Source organism: Lolium rigidum, chromosome 1 (assembly GCF_022539505.1).
Source record: "Lolium rigidum isolate FL_2022 chromosome 1, APGP_CSIRO_Lrig_0.1, whole genome shotgun sequence".
Taxonomy (NCBI): Eukaryota; Viridiplantae; Streptophyta; class Magnoliopsida; order Poales; family Poaceae; genus Lolium; species Lolium rigidum.
In genome coordinates this window covers 308,933,337-308,946,830 of record NC_061508.1, presented here as the reverse complement: position 1 = coordinate 308,946,830, position 13,494 = coordinate 308,933,337, and positions in this window count along the sequence as shown.

Sequence of the window (13,494 nt, the reverse complement as noted above, 5' to 3'; positions counted from 1 at the left end):
GAATTGGCCCGGAAATTTCGCCGTCGCTTGATTTGTTAGGTACGAAAGCAAGGGAGGCCCGCACTGTAGCCATTGATGTCACCGGATATTTTGTGAGTAATGGCTGGCATTCAACATATGAATAATTGGTTATTTCCACTCATTTAAAAAATCCTGAAATTCTTCAAAATTTTACAATTTTTTTAAAAACCATATAAGTATTCTACGAAGTTAATTTGAATACAAAATTTCGTTTTCAAAATTTCCCGGTAACCGATTAGCATTTTCAGATAATCGCAATAACCAGAAACCTTGAACACAATTCATGAAGGCGTAAGAAAGTAAAGTATTCCCTCCTAACTCACATTCTAAGTGTACTCATGGTCCGAGCTAGTAATAAACTAACGCTAACTAATACTATATAGCATGATTAATTGCTTCCGGTTTATTAGTCCCGTGCATATATCTATATCTAGGTTGTGAATTTGACCTATATACTCCCTCCGTCTATAAAAGGATGTCTCAACTTTAGATCAATTTGATTGTATCTAGATACTAAAATAGGTCTAGATACATCTAAATTTTGACAAAGTTAAGACATCCTTTTATAGACAGAGGAAGTATTATAAATTATATGACACAATAATCATACGGTTAGAAAGTATAACATCTAATAATATTGTATAACATCTAATAATATTTTTTGTAATATATAAATTATATTATGTTGATCAAATTGATGACCTAGGGATATGCGTAAGATTAATAAACCGGGGCACACACAGTGTGTGAAAATGATCTTCTGTCCCGAGCTAATTACATGTGCTGCATTTGGTGTCTCTTTTCTATACATACATGCAGCTTTTACATTAATTAATATTATCTCCGTCCAATTAAAATTAATTAAGATTTATCTAAAGTTAGATGTGTCTAAACACTATCTCATATGGCAGAGGGAGTACCACCTATCGAATCTACTCCCTCCTTTTCAAAGTAGGATGTAAAAGTTTTCTGTCAAAAGTTAAATTTATTAAAGCTTGACAAACTATATAGAAAAAAGTGGGCTCAACCCGATATTGTTAGAATGATCATAAAATATACTTTCATATTGCTTGCATTTGGCATCCTATAATTTTATATTTTTTGCCATATAATTAGTTAAAATTAAGATAGTTTGACTTTGACCAAACACTAAATTCATCGGGAAAGAGGGGGCAAGACAAATCCGAGTCACTTAATTTAGGACGTAGCATGAATTTTTCTGGATTATGATAGTGGCCTTATATAGATGCAGAATGTATTTTAGATACTGGGATTATATAAGAAAACAAAAACGGAGCAAGTAATACAGCACAATCAATGAAGGCAGTGGTGCACAAAATAAAACAATATAATGCAGAAATTGGTGATAAGCAATACGTACGGAGCAAGGGCATTCTGAACTGAAGCAAGCACGCCGTGAAGATGAAAACGAAGTGGTGGGGAGCATGCCGTGAGCCGCAGGGCCTTGCTTCAGACCGATATTGTTAGCATGACCATAAAATATACTTTCATATTGTGTGCATTTGGCATCCTATATGTTCATATTTTTTGCTATATAATTAGTTAAAATTCAAATAGTTTGACTTTGACCAAACACTAAATGCATCGGGAAGGAGGGGCAAGACAAATCCAAGTCACTTAATTTAGGACGTAGCATGAATTTTTCTGGATTATGATAGTGGCGTTGTATAGATGCAGAATGTATTTTAGATACCGGGATTATATAAGAAAACAAAAACGGAGCAAGTAATACAGCACAATCAATGAAGGCAGTGGCGCAGAAAATAAAACTATATAATGCAGAAATCGGTGATAAGAAGACATACAGAGCAAGGGCATTCTGAAGCCAGCACGCCGTGAACATGACGACGAAGTGGTGGGGAGCATTCCGTGAGCCGCAGCGCCTCCTGCGTAGGGGATGAAGGGGAGAGCCCCGTGCCGCGGATGGCGCGGTCCAGAGCCTCCCGCGTGGCAGAGGCCGATGCGGAGGAGAGCTCCGCGCGCGGCAGGGACGGCAGCGGCGGAGAAGGTGCCTCACGGCAATGACGGCGGCCCTGGAGAGGCTCCTGCGACGCCATGCCTCGGATGGCGCGGTCCAGACCCTCCCGCGTGATGGACCGAGTAAAGTACAGACAGATTTGGACTCTTAACTTGCATAACCATGTACCAACGACAAGAGCCATTGTTTCTACTTTTCAGCCTGAAAACTGCAACCATTAACCTAAATCTATAGGAAAGAGGAACATCCAGTCTACTCTGGTTGTGCTGTTCAAATCTCAAAGCCTGAAAGTTAAAAGACAGTGCAATCACCCAGCGATATAAAGCACCAGGTTTTTTTGACAGTGGTCAGATAGGTCCTGCTCCAACTTAACTTAGTTAAGCTACAAGTAGTTCTACCACATCATACGAGCATATATATATATGCAGTACAAGGAACACGTTCTGGGCAAGTCTGTTTCACCAGCTACATACATACTTCTCGGGATACTACTAGAGGCTATGCAATTGCCTTGGGCACCATATTCACATGACCAAAACTCAGATGCTTCGAGCACCTGACCGACCACATCCATCCTGGACTCCACGACTCGATGTTCACTGACGACAAAAAGAAACCTAACCCATGGGGATGAAGCTGCTGCCTCCAGGTTCACAGCTCCACGTGCTCGATGTCGTCTGGGAACCGCTCAAGTTGATGGCCACTGTACGGCCAGCTGGGTGGAGGTGTTGGGCGGCGCCTTGACGATGACACTTGTTTCAGGGTTCTCTTCTTGGGCTCTCCTGATGATGATGCTGTTGTCACGGTACTCCTGGCATGCTCACTTGATGACGGTGAAGCTTGCCTTGGAGTTCTCTTCTTGGTGCGCAGAGGTGGTGCGTCGTACACCTCAGACTCGTCGAGGTCGACAGGGTTTGAGGCTGAAGTGCCCATTCGAAGCAACTCTCTGCGAGTAGGGGGTGGTGCGGATGCCAGCGGACTCACTGATCAAAGAGTAGACACACGTACACAAATATGTAAAAAAATGGCAGAAAATAGCAACGGAATAATCAGGAAAAGAAAATAATTCAACTACATTGCTATGTTGCTAAACAACATTATAGATGATAAGAGGACCAAGAAATGGATGGAAACCATAATAGAGTAGTGCAAGGGCTTTTTCATTGCTCATTGAACAGTGTTCCTTGGGAGGTGCACATTGGTACCACATATGCCTGCAAAAGGCATCTCTCACTGTACAATTCCCACAACCATACCTGGTCTGAAGCAGCACTATCCAACAGCTTAGGGCAATGATAAGATAACAATGAAAGTGTAGAGCAGAAAGGGCTAACAGTACAGCAAATCTCTGACTGACTTAACACACCTTCAAATGGCTCAAGAGGCTCTGGTAAGTGACGAGTTGCTGGATATTTACGCTTCCTGATGTAGTCAACTTGTAGAGGTTGGGGGGTAAGCATCGAAAACTGAGATAAATTAACCCCTTGTTGAATGTAGTATGGATTCTCTGCCAGGTACCTGAAATATCGAAACAATGATTGTATCACTTCTTAGAAGAACTTGTGCTAGATCAACTGGGTGACACAAGTAACAAGCATTAGGCAAGAATAATAATTATGAATTCATCAGCTCACCTCCCAATTTCAACCATTGACCTCAGTGTTGTCCCAGACGGGGAAGTGTAATACCTGAAAGAAGCAAAATAACTCACATCCATTATGATCAAGCATCTTTCGTGTTGGAATAACAAAGCAAACAACTTCAGAGAAAATGTTGCATGGTTAGTAGAGACTTAAATAGGCATCTCCGAAATTTATAAACATAAAAATGGTTATCCAGACCGACATGTTATAAGTAAAAACTGTGTAGTTTCATGAACATGATTAACATGAACAAATCTCAAAGAGCAGTTGAGTCCTTCAGCGGTATAACTAAGCTAAGAGAAAATCAAGAATCAGGCAAAACGTTCCATGGATAATATGGTGCAGAAGCTATTAAGTACTGTGCAAGGACTAGTTTCTAGAAGAAAACAGTCGAAGTACTGAACATAGAATGATAGAAATGACAGATAAAACTTGATGATGACAAATCACAGATATCATTGCAAATGCAGGGAAAGAAACAGTGACATACACATCTGCAAACTTGCTGCATCCCTCCGCCCTGATTCTGACATCCCTATCCCAGCCAGGAGGGGGTTGGGGTATCTCTGGCTTGTCAAGTGCCCACAGATGGTTTTCATCCTGTGACATATCTTCGGGGACATCACATGATAAAGGACGGTTCCATTCACAAGCCCTTGCACACACAAAAAGTTGCTGAGAAATAGTCTCACGCAGCTCTTCATATTTCTCCTTTGTTGGAACGATCCTCCATTTGAAGCAGTCAGCGCACTGCACAGTATAAGCACCAATAGATGGCAAAACTTTGGAGTGTCCATATTTTGCCTTCGGGGATCTTTGTTGCAATGGAGTAGAGTAATGTATGGGCTCGGCAAACTGAACTTCCCTTTGCTTGCGATGTGTGGTGGTCCGTGGTTCATAAAGGACAAGCTGATTTGATTCTTCTTCCACTGAGTAATCCTTGTCAGTGTAATCATCGTCATCGTCGGCACTGTCACTGGTGATGAACTTCCTTCTTGGACGCCGAGACTTGTTTGAATGAACCATCCCTGTCTCAGGGTTATGACCACGAAAATTACCCATGCTTTTCCTGTATAAATAATGAAAAGGTTCAGTAAATACCAGCATGGTTACAGTGTGGTTAACACATTTTGTATTGTGTAAAAAAGCAACAACATTCTAGCAATCTAAGGCAGTTGCAAGAAATTGGTGCATTTTACGACCCCATCAGTTACAAGCCTACAGGATGGAATTCAATACCATGAAAAACTGAAGAAAGAAATACGATCAATTGCTGTAACTACAAGCATGCCTTTGGTAGTACTACAGCTACATCATGATCAACACTTTATTTTATAAGTCAATTCAATCAAATTAGTGTGAGTCGATCACTGAACGACTACCTGTAAGATATAGTTGTGAAGTTGCATTTCGTTGTAAAAGATATTACATGTTAAAATTGACGAAGAACACCACGTCACACTAGACAAAGATCTGAAGCACAGCACCACATCAAAGCATATCATGCGAAGCAAACGTAGTACAGTGAGTTGCTTGGATGCTCTCACAGGTCAGGGCAACATCAGTTTGCTCCTGGAAACATGACATTAGCACCACACGATCTGACCCTTTGAATGGCTACGTAACCATGCTATACTATATGCAAATCAACCAAATAAACAATGATGTTGCCTTATCCAGGGAATCCAACCGAAACTCATATAAATAAGATATTGCTGAAGGTACAAACTACGAGCAGGATGAAACAACATCAGTCTATACTTCTATTACTACCCCGTTGTCGAGAAGTATAGACTGATGTTGTTTGATTGTTTCATCCTGCTCGTAGTTTGTACCTTCAGCAATATCTTATTTATATGAGTTTCACTGCACATTTTATCAACAATTGGCCATACAGTTCCCAAAAGCACATAAAACTGCTCCATTGCACACATGGTGTAAACAAGCAGCAAGATCAAGGCAAACACTAAGACAAGAGTTTACACTGATAACAGTAGAAGAACCAATCGGAACTCGTATAGTGTAACCTTACCTATTTAAGCACAACAAGTTCATACCAGCAGCAGAAGAGTAGCTCTAAGTGAGTTCATGTCTCTAAATGCTACATTATTCACTAACTCGGTAATGTGCCCAATAAATGGCTGGCCAGAAGATGGATACATATTTCACCCTATTATGTTCCCTGAATCACAAGCAGTGAACATATTATTGTTATCGGTCAGTCCGACAGAAATGCAGACCACCAACCCAGCCTGAAATGAGCCTCAATCGGGCGGCGGTGCCGCCTTCGGCTCGGTCCACGGCCAGCGGAGTCGTCACCAGCTCTGGCTCGGCCCGTCCTGGGCGTCACGGCGTCGCCTCCCCCACCAGAGTAGCAAACAAATCTGAAGGAGGAAACCGTCACAACGAAAAATCTGAAGGAGGAAACCGTCAGAAGGAAAAAAGTGCCCCAAAAAATCACGGGTCCTATCACCCAATCCCATACGTCCGACCACCCAATCCCATACGAACGAGTGGAGCCAAGAACGGGGTACAAATCAATCAACGAGCAAACAATACAAGGCATAGAGTACGGCAGGTTCCACCACCAAATCTACATCGTGCACAATGTCGGGGACGAGAGAACAGCAGGGCCCCCAAAGGAACAAGAACCTCGCCGGAAAAGGCCGAGCATTTGGTCGCAAACCTAAACCCCACCACAAACCCCACCCCGGTCCCGGCGAGACCAGAACAAGGGCCGAACTTGTTTCCAAAAGTAGTAAAAAAAGCGAATCGACCGGCGATCCTCGTACGGGTCGCGGTAGTGCGCCGGTATCATCCGTGGCCTCACTTCGCCCTACCGGGAAACGGGTGCATGCGGCTGCCCGGCCGGCCGCGCCGACCCACGCGCACGAGCGCGACTAATCACCGAAGAAGAAGTACGGGAGAGGAAGATGGGATGGGATGCGGGTTACCGACGTACGTGAGGCAGGCGAGGGAATGCGGCGGCCGGGGAACCGGAGGCGGCGGAGTGGGCGGAGTGGGCGGCGTGGGGCGAGGAGGAAGGCGGAGTGGGTGGTTCGCTTTGTGTTGTGTTGTTCTCTCTTTGTCTCTGCAGTGCGCTCCGGCTTCCGGACTCTTCAATGCGCTCTCCCTCAATTATTGCGTGGCTGAATGTGAATGTGCCACATACCTGTGCCGAGTACCACCGCCTTTTGGTGAAATTCCTCATATCTGGTTGCAATCTCGGTTCATCTAGTTCAGAATCAACGTTTACATTTTCGTTTAATCGATACGAAGTGACGAGTAAAAATCTGAAATAACAGAAGAAGCCACGCTCGAAAAGAGGCACACTAGAACCTAGACTACTAATAACTAGAAATGACACCACACCTTCTTATAAATCCATAGTCATCGTCGTACCACACTCATCAAGTTGTCGTCGGAAAGGCCCTCCCACTCCTCCGTATATCCGCCAGCGTCCCAAATATGGTCACGACACAACAAAGATTGCCAACGATAGCGTCAGTGTTGGGCTTTCGACTGAAATCACCTTCAAACCCCAGCATGGTACCACAGGCCGCTCGCTGTCACCAGACTATACCTTGAGGATGCGATCTAGGAGCCGCCACTGCTGAAGCACCGCCAACACACCAAGATTCCTCGCACCAGCTCCTCATGATGCACATGGCTAAAGAGAGAAGCCACCACTACAACGTTGCTCACCGGACAACCAACAGCGCAGTCCACCCTCTAGGTTTGCCACCCAGCATCCACGATCTCACATATGCGTAGCGTCAGGCACCGCCGCGGTGATCCCAGCAACACAAATGGGAGGGGATGTCCTTCCGGCACTCGGGAGGCAGAGGTGCAACAAAAATGGCGGCATCATGATGCCCACAAGGTGCAACCCGCAGATCCCAAAAATGGATCTGCCAACAGTCAAATCCCTTGCTTAGATCTGGTGCCACACCCGCACCGCCATGTAAATCTTACCCAACGGCGATAGCACAACAACCCAGATCCGGCCCAAATGGTCCTGATCTTCATGAAAAGCAAGTTTATCATCGCCTTTGTGTTGTGTGTGGGCTAAAAATCTAAGGTGTAAGAAACGATAAGGGTGGCTAGATATGTTTGTCATTTGGGAATTAGGTGTGTTAGATGGTATCTCATCTCACTTATATCTTCCTCGAAGTCTTTTGGAGATATCTAGTTTGCTAAAAAGTTGAGTGAAAATCACTAAATCACCTATAACTGTCTTCTTTTTTTTACTCAAGCTCACTATTTTTATTTTCAGATGCCAAGAAAATAAATCCAACTAATAAATAGAACAGACAATGGTCTGGAAACCTCTCCTGTTTCAAGGATCCAAGTAATTACGTTTACACAAGGCTCCATTTAGTTATCTTAACTGGGTTCCCACTTTTATTCAAAACATAATTGCTAAGATCTCAAATGTGTGAAATGTGTAACGTGCAATAATCCCTTAAAATGTGATTAACAAAAATTTATCACTATATAGTCATCATACGCATAACCATCTATAAACATCTATACACATAACAATAGAAGTATGTCAGAATGTTGCGGCCGTCGGATCAAGGCCCATCTAGCTCAAATGTGGTGCCATGGCCACACCACCATAGAAATCGGGCTCAATGGCGAAAGAACAACGAACCCAGATCGAGCCCAAACGGGCCAAGATTTTTATGAAATGCAAGTTTATCGTTGTATTTATATTGTGTGTGGTTAAAACTCTTGCCGTATGGCGAGTAGGGGTGTTAGATGGCATCCGACTTATATTTTCTTCCAACTCATCTGAAGATATCTAGTTTGCTCAAAATTTTAGTGAAAATCTTCAAATTACCGAGAACTCTCTCCGGTTTTTTACACAAGGTCACTATTTTAATTTTCATATATCAAGAAAATAAATTCAACTATTAAATAGCATGAACCAATTTTGCGAAAAATATCTCGTGTTTTGGAGACCCAAGTAATTACTTTTATGCAGGGGTTCACTTACCTTAACTAAGATACCACTATTATTCAAAACGTAATTACTAAGATCTCAAATTTGTGAAATATGGAACGTGCAATAACTCCTAATATTTTTGTGTACTTACCATAATTAAGAGAGCCCATTTTAATACAGGATTTTTCGCAATAGTGTGATTAACACAATCTTTTCACTATATAACCATCATACACATGACGATATATAACTATCTATACACATAACGGTACAAGCATGACCTTAATGTGAGGGGACGTAGATGGAAAACAAATAAAAATTAACCTAAGTGCAAACTCATGATCGAACTACGAGGACGCAAATAGATTAGATCTAAGTCCTTACCAAAAATCACAATTGAGAGGAGAATTGGTGAAGACTATTAATGTAGATCCCCGCAAATGGGTGTATCTCTCCTAGACGCGAGGATTTTGTCTTCTCGTTTGAGGATCCAATGAACGATCCCTCTATAGGTATCCACACGTCCGGATGAGCAATCTAACAAGGTCCACTATTTAGAGTGGAGAACTATCAGAGCACTATGTGGTGGAACAGTCTCATGGCATGGAGATCTGAGAGAGAGAGAGAGAGAGAGAGAGAGAGAGAGAGAGGGGGAGGGAGGGAGGGAGGGAGGGAGAGGGAGAGAGAGAGAGAGGGAGGGAGAGGGAGAGAGAGAGAGGAGGCCCAACCCTACAACACCCAATCTGTGAGGAGGGCCAGCCCTATCCTCTCTTTATATAGGATGAGGGGGCAGACCCAGGGCAGGCCCACCAGGAGTAGGGGGCGGACCCCAGGGTAGGCTCATCAGGAGGAAGTTTTCCCCACCTAGAGGAGGTGCATCAAGGGGAGAGCGTGAAGCACCCTAACCCCTAGGGGCCGACTTGGCCCCCAAAGGAAGTGGAGAGATGCGCCTTGCTAAGGCTGGTGCCAATGCATCACCCCACTATAGCCCCGCCACGTCAGCTTTTTTCTCACTCTCACCCCACTCTCACCCCACTCTCACCCCACCTTGCCAATGCATGGGCTATAGTGAGAGCTCTCACTTCTCTCTCCTCCACATCACCATTTCCTTTTCACATTAAGTTATTTCACTCGATTTATTTTAGACATTTAAAATAATGCAAGAAAATTATTTTATTCAACTTAAAATGTTACCGATTACATAATAATTAATAAAATTGCATAATAAATATTAAAAATTACATAAAAATAAAAATTCTACTCCTCTTCCTCTTCTTCCTGCTCCTCCTCCTCTTCTTCCTCTTCTTCCAGACCATATGGCGCGTATGGATACGGATGAGGTGGTGGAGGGTATGAACCATATGACGGGTAGGGAGGTACAGTGCCACTCCCGCTACCTGTAGGTGGTTGGGGGTATGGATATGGAGGCGGAGGGTATGAACCATATGGCGCCGGAGGTGGAGCGTATGGCCCATATGGCCCCGGAGGTGGTGTGCTGGGAGGGTATAAAACTCGGGGATGCGGCGAAGAACCGACATTGGTGCGACGATGTGTCGGAGAGAGATCATCTAGGCCTATTGGTGACCCGTCGGACCCTATCAGATCCGTGAACGTGGTCAAATCTGGTGGAGTCCAACCGGCCATGGTGGAGAAGGTTTGAGAGAGTGAAGGAGATGAAATGGGTGTGGAGTGAGTGAAACCATATGGGGTATTTATAGGGGGTTGGTCTGAAATTTTAGGGTTTTTTGACAATTTTTTCAGATTTTTTGAAGTGCCAACGACTACCCCAACGGCTAGCTGAGGTGGACGAATCAGATCGCGCCACCTCAGCTAGCCGTTACCCACTCCCGCCCTACTCTCGCCCGCTCTCGCCCGCCTCTCGCCCCGCTGTCGCCCGCCTAACGCCCGCTATCGCCCGCCCTATCGCCCGCCCCTCTCTCGCCCCGCCCCGCCACCGCGCCGCCCCGCCTCTCGCCCCGCTATCGCCTCGCTGTCGCCCCCAACGCGGGCGGTAGCCGGGCGGCGGCCGGCGGTACCGCCGGCGCCGGCCCGCGGCGCCCGCGCTCCCGTCCCGCCCCTCTCTCGCCCGGCGGCGGGCGATAGCGCCCCGGCTATAGCCCGCGTTGGCACCAGCCTAAGGGCCTTCATGGCCCATTCAGCTGCCTCGCATGAGCTACCAATTGGCATCCCTAACCCCCCCCTTCTAAAAGCATGTCATTAATGTGAGGAAACATAGATGGAAAACAAAAAAAAAATGACATACGGTGCAAACCGAAGATCGAACTATGAGCACGCAAATATCTTAGATCTAGATCCTTACCAACAAACACACAACTTAGAGGAGATTTGGTGAAGACCGTTGGTGTATATCCCTCTAACTCGGTGTATCTCTCCTAAACGCGAGGATTTTGCCTTCTTGTTTGAGGACCTAATGGACGATCCCTCTACATGTAGCCACACGTCCGGTCAGCAATCCGACAAGGTCCCTCCTTCCAAAACGGAGAACTTTCAGAGCACTATGTTTTTTTTTTTTTTTTTGAGAATTCGGCAGGTGAGCTGCTCGATATATTACTAGAAGAAGATTTGGCTCAGTTAATCAGGGAAACCGGGCCCAAAAACCATACAGAGTGGCCGAGTTTATGAGGGAAACCGGCTGAAAAAACCGCACAAAAGTCGGGGCCTCATCGCCCACACGAAACGAGACCACCGACAACCAAACACACACCACCAAACCCGGAGCCGCTGCTCCGAGCGTCCCTGCTCGGAGGCGAGCCGCAACGCCGCACGGCGTGGACGACCCGTAGCCCAAGCTACCAAGGCGACCACCCGCGGACCACGAACGCCGCGCCAAAGGTCCGGGGCCGCCGCCCGACTTGCCGGCCACACCGACCACCCCGTCGCGTAGGCCGGGCCGACGAGCTCGCTACCCACGTAGCACGAACACGCCACCCATGCCTTGCAAGACCATGACCACACCCCATGGAGTCATCGCCGCAAGACCATCCGAGGCCGCCGCCTCGCGCACGTCAACCGTCCGGGGCCGCCGCCCCGGCATCCACCACCCTCGGCGACAAGGCAACCAAGCACAACTACCGCACAACTACCACACCACGAGGACTACGGACTCCAAAAGCGGCGCCTTCAAGAAGGTAACGGCACGAGTGTGTCGCCGCCGCCCGCTCCAAGGAGCAGAGGTTTTCACCCGGAGAACGCAAGAACTCGCGACAGCAGGAGACGAAGCTCCCCGATGAAGCCCTCAACAGGGAAAACGGTACCCAAGGGCACCGCCAACATCGGCACCGAATGGTGCGAAGCTTTCGCCTGGAGTGTCGACGCTGTCGTCAGGCCCAACGTAGGCCCTGGCAGAAGAGGTGACCCGCCGAGCAGGGTGCCTTGTTGCCGTCCACCAAACAGAAAGCGGAGCTGGGAGGTGCCCATCGGGGACCGCAGGGGCCCATCTGAGCCCGCAGGAGGCCGCCCAACAGAGCCCCGCGCGCGAGCGCCGGCGGCGCAGAAGGCAGCGCCGCGCCAGGCGGAGAACGCGGCCGCCCCAAACAGCAGGGGCCGGGCGTCGAGCCGGCTCGACCAGAGGGCATGGCCCGCACGTGCCCATCTAGGCCCGCACGAGCCCATCTAGGCCCGCTCGAGCCCATCCAGGCCTGCGTGCACACAGCCGCCGCCGGCGCAGCAAGCCGCCTCGCCCCAGCGACGCCACGCCTCCTCTGCACCGCGCCGCCGGCCACACAGCCTCCGGTCCCCAGCAGGGAGGCCTCCCTCCGAGCCGCCGCACTAGGAGCCGAGAGGGACTAGGTCCCCGCCGCCCCCTTCACCGGCGCCGCACGGCTTTGCCGGCCGGCCACCTTGGGGGGCGACGAGGAGAGGGAGGAGGGGAGGAGGGGCGGCGGCGGCTGGGAGTTGGGTTCGCCCCCCGAGTCGCCCGGAGGAGGCGACGCGAGGGACGCGAGTTCGTTGTTTCAGAGCACTATGTGAAGTGGCCTCGTGGCGTGGAGATCTCATAGAGAGAGAAGGAGATGCAGAACTATAGCACCTAATCTGTGAGGCTCGGTATGATGTGACCTGGCTGGTGGGGATGAGGGAGCCGGGTGCGGGATCAACAGCCAGAGGGGCCGTCTGTGTCGCCTCGTGCCTTCTACCTCGGTCCAGCCCGCATCACCCGTTTGTTGTAGGGTTGCAGCTCATTGCACCGGGTGAATATGTGAGGTGGTTGTACCATTGTTGATAGCGAGGAGCGGAGGAGCGCTGGCGGTGAGACTGAAATGAGTCATTTTGTTAGTGAACGGATTGATAGCCAAAACTGTTGTACAAGACAACAAAATACATATACATGATCGATGCAGGAAATGTACGTGCAAATCACCTCTATAACAAACCAGCTGCAAGGAAAGCAGACTCTAAGGAGCCCTTGTTGAAGTAAATAAAATTGAATCCCTCAGCAATATCATTTCGGCTGGAATCATATTTCTGTCAGCTGATATTCCTCATAAGCTTTATATGGTCCTAGCCTCCTAGGTGTGGATAGAGGTTATATTATAACCTATATAAAAGTTAAACCCATCTGCTGAAAGGAGAGTAATTTGGGCACTGTTCCTGGCCCCTTTTCCTCCAATCGGATGTTGGCACGTCTATATTTTCACTGTAGATGGTAAATTCTTTACTGTAGATCTAGGGTGCTGCGATTTATTTCCCCTTTTTTTCTCCCACATGGAAATCCGTGGTGACCGGATCCTCTCGGTGATTCTCCTTCATTGCTTCCGGTTTTCCCTTCCTTCTTATGTCGTTCCTTCCTTATCTGTACCCATGATTTCCGGTCTTCCGGTTCCCAACGAAAGATGGTCAAAGCGGTGTGAACATCGAGTTCC